Source organism: Psammomys obesus, unplaced genomic scaffold (genome assembly GCF_907164565.1).
Source record: "Psammomys obesus unplaced genomic scaffold, mPsaObe1.curated_primary_1811, whole genome shotgun sequence".
Taxonomy (NCBI): Eukaryota; Metazoa; Chordata; class Mammalia; order Rodentia; family Muridae; genus Psammomys; species Psammomys obesus.
In genome coordinates this window covers 2196849-2205757 of record NW_026592368.1, presented here as the reverse complement: position 1 = coordinate 2205757, position 8909 = coordinate 2196849, and the positions used below count along the sequence as shown (strand labels likewise).

At 34.5% G+C, this 8909-nt stretch overlaps 1 pseudogene; it reads right to left on the bottom strand.

The window, feature by feature from the left end:
* Positions 1-4421: 4421 nt before the first annotated feature.
* Positions 4422-7382, bottom strand: LOC129681281 (zinc finger protein 120-like; annotated as a pseudogene).
* Between the last annotated feature and the right edge of the window lie 1527 nt (positions 7383-8909).

The window sequence follows — 8909 nt, the reverse complement described above, 5'->3', positions numbered from 1 at the left end:
GAGTTCACCTACTCTGAGCCATGCTAAATAATATCTATGCTAAATTAAATCCTATTCTGAATATAATCACAATGTAAAATCAGAGCTTTAAGGGCACTCTTTGCACAAAGTCATGCTGAAATATATGTAATTTCAAAGAATGATGGACATAAATGCCTTTGGAAATTTTATTTTGGACTGCAATTTCTTACCTGAAAATTAAATAAATGACTCCACTAAAGTAGATTGCTCAGGAGGCAATGCCTTTTAGTAATCATGATTTCTGATCTATCAGGTTGATGGTTTAATGCTACATTTCTCACTTATACAAAGGACAAAGAACACCAATTCTGAAAATTTCAATTCAAAAATACATCTGTCATCACTGTGGACATTACCCTTGAGGGGAAATTGCAATATACTGTATATTTTTGGAATCATGTTGATACATAATACTTCCACATAACAATGGATGTTTTAGAATTTAATCTGTGGTTCTGGGCATGGTGGTACACACCTAGAATAACAGCACTCAGGAAGGATGAGGCCCAAATTTGTGGCCAACCCAGTCTACAAATTGAGAACAGGACAGCCAAGGCTACACAAGGAAATTCTGTCTGAAAAACAAACAAACAAGCAAACAAAAGAACTCACTCTGTGGACCAAGCTGACCACAATCTCAGAGGGATCAGCTTACCATGGACTCCCAGGTCTAGGATGACAGGGATGCACTTCTGAGCCAAATGGAGATATGTTTTTAAAATGACCTATCCTTGAATCAAGGAATGAAATGATAAAATAAGATGTACAAAGGAAACATTTTTCTTTTAATGAACAGTAGTAAATCTTCAAATGCTACAATTATTTACACCGGAAAATCATTTCTGTCATCAATAAGTGGGTTCTTTGCTTTGTTAATATTATCTACTTAAAATTGTTTGAGTGTGTTTCTGTGTACGTACCTATGCTATGGTTTATATGTGCCAGTGAGAGGACAACTTGTTGCTATTTATAATCTGCATCCCATATGTGAGTTCTCAACATGGAATTCAAAGAGTCTTTAGGCCAGTGACCACAATGGCCTTTATTTAGGTTGAAAAAAATATTTATGTATGTGCTAGTGTGGGAGTTTTCATATACAACAGCCCAATTTTGCAAATGTTAGAAAAATTTGTAGGAGTGATATAGGCTACTCAAAGGTTGAGCTCAAATCATCAAGGTTAGCAACAACCTTTACCCACTGAGACAATTCTCTGACATTCAGTTGTAGTTCTGAGAAAGTGTTATGAACAAGTCATTACTCCTAAGAATGAACTAACCCATTTCAATACACGAAACAGTAAATTATTTTCATTTGCTAATAGCATTTATTATTCAAATCACATCATTTTTCCTCCATCCTCAGATGACAATTTGTTTATAATCTGAACAGAAGACAATGTGATACTGATGTACTGTTTCAACTAAGTTTATTTGAGTATAAATGAGCTCAGTGGGGGAATTATTGTGGTATGTAAAACTGGCAACATAACCTTGAACATCATATAACAATGACGAACCCCACAAAGTGTCACACACCCTTCATATATCTGCCATGGCCTCAGATCCCATATTTACATTACACACACAACATGCTTTTTTGAAATACAACTCGTTGCTTTTACATTATCTAACACCTCAAGATAATTCTCTTAGAAGGCAGTTCTCCAAGATGATGTGACATATAGCAAATATGAGAACATAAAGAAGCATGGAACTTCAAACAATATATACATATATAAACTTACTATTGAGCATCTTAATATTAACTAATTACTGACAACCAAGCAAGACTGAAAACAAACATCTTAATGGAATTTGTAAAAACATAAAAAATTACCACGCTTTCTCAGAGACTCTTCCTTGAAAACTATGATCACAGACTGCCTGATATAAATAAGCAATGGACCACATAGATAATGGAGATCCCATTCTATACATTGCAGCAGAAAAATACCTTTCACCAAGTGGAAATGCATTAGAACATGAAAGCCACCACAGAAAGAATATCAGAACAACCTAATAAACTTCTGTGAATAGATTTGCTGCACACACAGCAAACTTCAATACCTACTCCAATGTTTCAAAATAATGACCACAACCACAGCTGGTGATCTCCTCCATTACATTTAAGTGAATATTGTAAATCGTTTACTTCTTCCAAGACTATGAGAAAAACATTCAAAGGAGTTTCTTTTCTTGAAATAGAATATATTTATTATGTCCAATGTCATCACACCTTATATAAAAATAGGTTTTCTCTCTTCTAGGAATTCTTTTATACTTCTTGACATCAAGATGATATATAAAGATTTAACATAGTTACAGTACTAGAGACATGGCTGTGAAGTTAAGACAAGTTTATTCCAAGGACCTATGTCAGGTTTTTGACAACTTTCTGTAATTCCTGGTACAAGAAGATCAAAGGGTCGGGTCTTCATGGAAACCAGAATGGACAGGCATATAAACACACAAAAACACACTGAGATAACAATGGAAATTTAAACAAATTCTTAACCAAATATATGTTTACTCAAGAATGTTTTACTTGTGTAAGCATGCATTCCTGTAACTCAGGGGTTGAGGCAACTACAGTCTTATCTACAGAATTTTTCTTCAAAAATTGCTTCATGTAACTGAAATCAAATGTGTAGGGTGAAGTGAGAGAAATGAATCCTTCTAAGTTGGTGGTATCATTTGTGAATGTTTAGGAAATACAGAACTCTTGGAGGAAGTATCTTACTTCGGAAGGGCATGATAGTATTCAACTGTATACCATCTGTAGTTCACACTATCTGCTTCACACTGCAGATTGAGGATGTGAACTCCAAGCTTCCTAGTTTAGCTGCCATGTGTGACACTTCTGATGCCCATTTCATTGTGATCCCATATACCTCTGGAACCTTAAGGCAAATTAAACATTGTCTTAAAATTGGAAGTTGTCTTTGACATTGTGTTTTGTCACAGAAAAGGCACTAATACACGCACATAAATTTTACAACTGGATGATTTACTTCAGGTAACTGAAGAGAATTTTAAAATCTAAAAGGGTTACCTAATGGTTTAAATTCCTAGGCCTTTTGTCCATATCAGCTTTTAATTGGAAACAAAATTAAGATGGATGTCATAATGCATGAATACATTGTTGACACGTTACAATTTCCCTCCCAAATCTCCTGTAACTGAATGCAAGTTGACTTTTCAAAGACCTTAACAAATCCTTTATCCTTTAGGTTTTCTTGAGAATGAGTTCTTCCAGATTCTCAATGACTCCTGTCACTGAGGCTTTAAGAGCTTGCTCACACACTAAATCCTTTACTCTTCTATAATGGTAATACGAAGCACAAAAGTTTACTGTACTGGCTACACTCATGGGGTTTCTTTGCAGCATGATTTTTTCTCATGATTTCAAAGACAAATCCATGAAAAGGATTTACCACATTGCATATTCACAGGGTCTCACTGAGGTATGTGTTCTTCTAAGTATGAGGAAATAACTGCATTACGAAAAGGCTTTATCACATTGATTACATGTGCAAGGTTTCTCTCTACTATCTGCTCTTTATAGACTTGAAGTTGACTTTGACATGCAAAACATGCAAAAGTAATTTGTAGGTGTGATTATGCTAAAATATTTCTCTATGTATTGCTTTTTAGATAAGTTTCCAATGAAATTAGGGTGAACCTAAATTTAAATTCATCATTCCTAGGAAAGCTGCAGACTTCCCAATAGCTGACCAGCTTTCATGATTCATCCTTTGTTTCCCAAAACATGACTGTTCCATACCATATATTCTCTTCACCTAACATAGTGACTGTCCCAAACCACATATTCTCTTCCCTAAAACATAATACCTTTACCTAACCACAAAAGAACAAATGGATATGACTATTTGGACTGTAAAATCTACACCTTTGCATCAGGTGAATTCCTTAATGCCATAAACAAATCCCATATCCCTAAACCATGACTGATAACTTAGTTGTAAAATGGTATAGATGTTTATGATTTTCAACTTAAAACCTCTGTAACTTTCTGGCTTCGTGGGTGGATAGGTATCACAGTTCAGTTACCAAGAATGTTATGTAGCCCTAACCAACCAGTAGTGACTGGGTGACAATAAATGTTTGTCATTTGCTTTAACATGTGTTTGAGTTGTATTGGATTCCATGGACTGAAAAACACAAAGGCCTTACCATGCTGCTTATGTACTCAGAATATCTCTCCAGTATGAAACTTTTATGATGAAGACGATAGACATGTGCAAAGGCCTCACATTTTGAAACATTCATAAAGTTTCTCTCCAGTAGGAATTCTTTCATGATGATGAAGTTTATACAAATGTGGAACAGCTTAACCACCTTAAATACATTCATGGTCTTTCTGTCCAATATGAATGTTTTCATGATTTTGAGGATGATTGTGAAGAGCAAGTTTTACGACATTGGTTACATTCATAAGGTTTCTCACCAGTATGTCTTCTTTATGTCATTGGAGATTACCATTCTGTCAAAATACTTTATCACATTGGTTACATTCATAAAGTTTCCAGTGTGCATTCTTCTATGTGCATGCAGAATATTATGGCATACAAAGGTTTTGACACATTGGTTACATTCATAGGTTTCACTCCAGTAAGTGTTCTTGTTAAAGATGACTCTTACATGAAAATTTATGACATTTATTATATTCATAAGGGTTTTCTGAAACATGGATTTTTATGTATTAGGAGATGACTGTGTTGTACAAAAGTGATTCCACACTGCTTATATTCATAAGGTTGTTCTCCAGGATGTGTTCTTTTTGTCTTCAGAGACGACTAGGAAATGCATAGACTTTATCACACTGGGTACATTCAAAAGATTTCTCTCCAGTGTGAGTTCTTTCAAGTACTACCAGATGACTGTTTTGTGCAAAGGCTTTACCACATTGGTTGCATTCATAAGGTTTCTCTCCAGTGTGCGTTCTTTTATGTTTTAGGAGATTACCTTTATGTGCAAATGCTTTACCACAATGGTTACATTCATAAGGTTCTTCTCTAGTGTGTGTTACTTTATGTCTTAGGAAATCATTGTTAGATGCAAAGGCTTTTCCACATTGGTTACATTCATATGTTTTCTCTCCAGTTTGAGTTCTTTTATGTATTTGGAGACTACTGTTACATGCAAAGGCTTTACCACGTTGGTTACATTCATGAGGTTTCTCTCCTATATGTGTCCTTTTACGTCTTAGGACATGACTGTTATGTGCAAAGGCGTTATCATGTTCATTACATTCATAGTGATCCTCACCAGTATGCATACTTTTATATGTGTGGGGACACCTGTGATGTGTGTCATATTGTGTGTCATATGTGTGTCATAAAAGACTTTGTCATATTGAGTATCTTCAGGGGGTTTGTCTCCACTATGACTGTTTTCATACCTGCAAAGATAATCAGCACATTTGAAACAAATAAAAGCTTTACCACATTCATTACACTAAAGAATGTTTTTGTATATGTGACTTAATTTTTCAATTTGGTTGTGAAGGTAAAGAATAATTACATCTTGAGTTTTCATCATTATTTTTACATTCATGGTGATCTTATCTAGGGGGTTGTTTTGCATATTTCAAAATACCTGTGGTGGTAAAATTGTTACCTGTCTCACATTTATATTATACTTTCTTCTATATGATGTTTTACCACAGATTTGTAGAAAACTGCAAGACCTCCGAGCTTTAACACACTGACTGGATTCATAAATTTCCCTATACTGTGCGCCATACTAAATATGCAAAGAAAACTGGCAAACAGAATAATTTGTACATTCCTAAAACTTATAATTTCTGCAGTGTGATTTTGTGAGAATTCCTAATGAAGATGAATAACCAGTTAATTGATGCTGGTGTATATTTTGTTAAAGTGTGTGAATGCTGATTGCTAAGTCAGCAGATAGCTACGTGCTAATGAGATCATAGTATTGTTAGTTCTATGCCCCATCACCTGTCCTATATTTTGTAAACATTTGTCCTTCCTCACTTATCTATTGGGAATAATAAATACCTAAGAACTGATAGCAGGGCACAAAATGGAGGGCAGAACTTCTGAGTGAGAGAGGGTTGCTGGGAAGAAGAAAGCAAATGACAGGCAATTCACCAGCAGGCCAGTGATGTTAACAAAAGGATGTGAACATGAACAAAGAAGTAGAGCTGGCCACGCATCTGGACACTGTGTTAGGGAAAAAATGGTTCAAAATATGCCCAGGAAAATTGCCTAAGCTCTAAAATATTAAAAAGCCTCTGTGTCATTATTTGTACTGCTGACAGCTCTGATTAGGCCATATAAAGCACAACAGGTATCAATTTTTAAACATCTACTCAAAATGGGGACTACTATACCTTTTAGTTGTTCTGGATGGTACATTGTTTCTTTCAATATACATATACTAACATGACTTGTATTCATTGTGATATATGATATAACTATTAAAAAAGAATAATAAATGATGCCTTTATATATTCATGATGCATTCACACATTTGATTTTTGTTCATCACAGACATGTGCTATAGAGATTATGGTTTTGCCACAAACTTAGCAACATTACTACAAGTATATGAGTAACCCAGTTTTACTATGGACTACTTGCTTAGTATAATGCTTTGAATATACTTTCATCACTCTTTACTTTGAATACATTTGGCAATATCTGAGTTGTAGGAGAATAAACAAATTGCAGTTCTACCTTATTACAGTAATGAGGCTATAAGTTAAAAATTGATCTTATGTAAGGTATGTTTTCCTTGTATTCTTTCTTAGAGGATGCCCTGCAAACACACATCAAATACCTAACATGGAGGTACATGGTTTAGTAACAAGTTAGTCATCATTAATAAATACACTTAAAGCAGCTCATTTACAATGTCCCTTCTCTTTCAAACTTCCAGATCATATTAAAATTTTCTCAGAACCATATTTATATTAGCTTACACATGAAAATTACCTTGCATGTCTTCTATAACGTTGACAATACTCTTCCATATTATGACCTTCCCAATTGTAGCCTAAAACATAGTAACAGAAAATGAATGATTTATTGTTGGAAATAAGACAAAATTAAAGTCGTGATCTATGGTCAATCAAAGAACCATTCACCTCACTCTTCCATATCTTCAAGAGAAATTACAGAAGCACATCAATAATGAATAAATATTTCCCCATATTTTAAAAAGTAAAGAAAATTCACTGTCCTACCTATAGCAGTAAGGTTCCTGTAGGTCTCCAGCATTACATCTTTGTAGAGATTCCTCTGGGAAGGATCCAGCAAAGACCACTGTTCTTGAGTGAAGATCTTATACACATCATTGTAGGTCAATGCAGTTTAAAATAACCACACACATGTACAACAGAAAGCATGATGCTTAGAATACTGGAAATGTATCCTTCATTTACAATATTTTCAAAGTATTCTGGTTTTTCTTCTACTTATTTTGTGACACACAAGTTTTAAGGCAATAACTAACTCTTTTTAAGAGGAAACTGAATAGTGAAGTTCATTTCTCTCTCATTCTTTAACTAGGATATAGCCTTGCAAGAGAAATGTCAAATAACAGATAGAGAGAGAGAGAGAGAGAGAGAGAGAGAGAGTAAACAGATCAATAGTACTGAGCGTACATGAGAGAAATAGTATAAACGATTCCTGATTCTTTTAAGAATGGGCAGGCTGGGTGTATTTTCTGATGACTTTAATTCCAAAATCACTCAGGAAACAGAGGCTGGTGTATCTCATAGAGCTGGATGGTAGCCTGCTCTATGCAATAAGTTCCAGGACACTCAGGGGTACATAATCAGATCCTGAATAATACACAAAAATTAATCAAACAAACAGATAAAAAACTTAAATATCTTTCTCAAGTTTCTACAAAGAGTTACACATTCACTCCAGTTCTGCATACATGTCTAGAAACCTGAAGTGCCTCATTTTAAACTGTAATATTAATATGATCTTTTTAAAAATGAAATGTATGCTTGAACAATTACAAAAGGAGAGATGAAAATATTAGCAATTTAAATGTTGATCATCAATAGGCAACAGGGGGGATGGAGGTATGGCTCAGTAGTTAAGAATACTGTCTGTTCTTCCAGAGGACCTGGATTAAATTCCCACAACCACATGACAGCTAATAGCTGTCTGTAACACAAATATATTCAATAAAATCCTCGCAAAACAAATCCAAGAACACATCAAAGATATACACGATGAACAAATTTGCTTACTCTCAGGGATACAGGGATGGTTCAACATATGAAAATACATCAATGTAATCCACCATATAAACAAACTGAAAGATCAAGATCACATGATCATCTCATTAGATGAGAAAAACCCTTTGACAAAATCTAACGCCCCTTCATATTAAAAGACTTGGAGAAATCAGGCATATAAGGAATCAGGCACATACTTAACATAATAAATACAGTAAAAAGCAAGTGAGGGCTAACATCACATTATTTGGAGAGAAACTTAAAGAAATACCACTCATATGAGGTACAGGACAAGGATGCCTCCCCTCTCCATATCTCTTCAATATACTCCTTAAGTCCTAGTAAAGCAATAAGACAACTGAAAGTTATCAAGGTGATACAAATTGGAAAGGAAAAATTCAAAGTATAATTATTCACAGATGATTTACTAGTATACCTAGGTGACCAAAGAAATTCTACCAAAGAATTCCTACAGTTGATATACACTTTCTACAAAGTGGTTGGGAACACAATTAATTAAAAATTTCATTAGTCCTATATACAAATAAAAAAATGGGTTGGGAATGAAATTTGGGAAACAACACCCTGAACAGTAGCCACAAAAAATATGAAGTGAAAGACCTCTATGACTAGAATTTAAAGT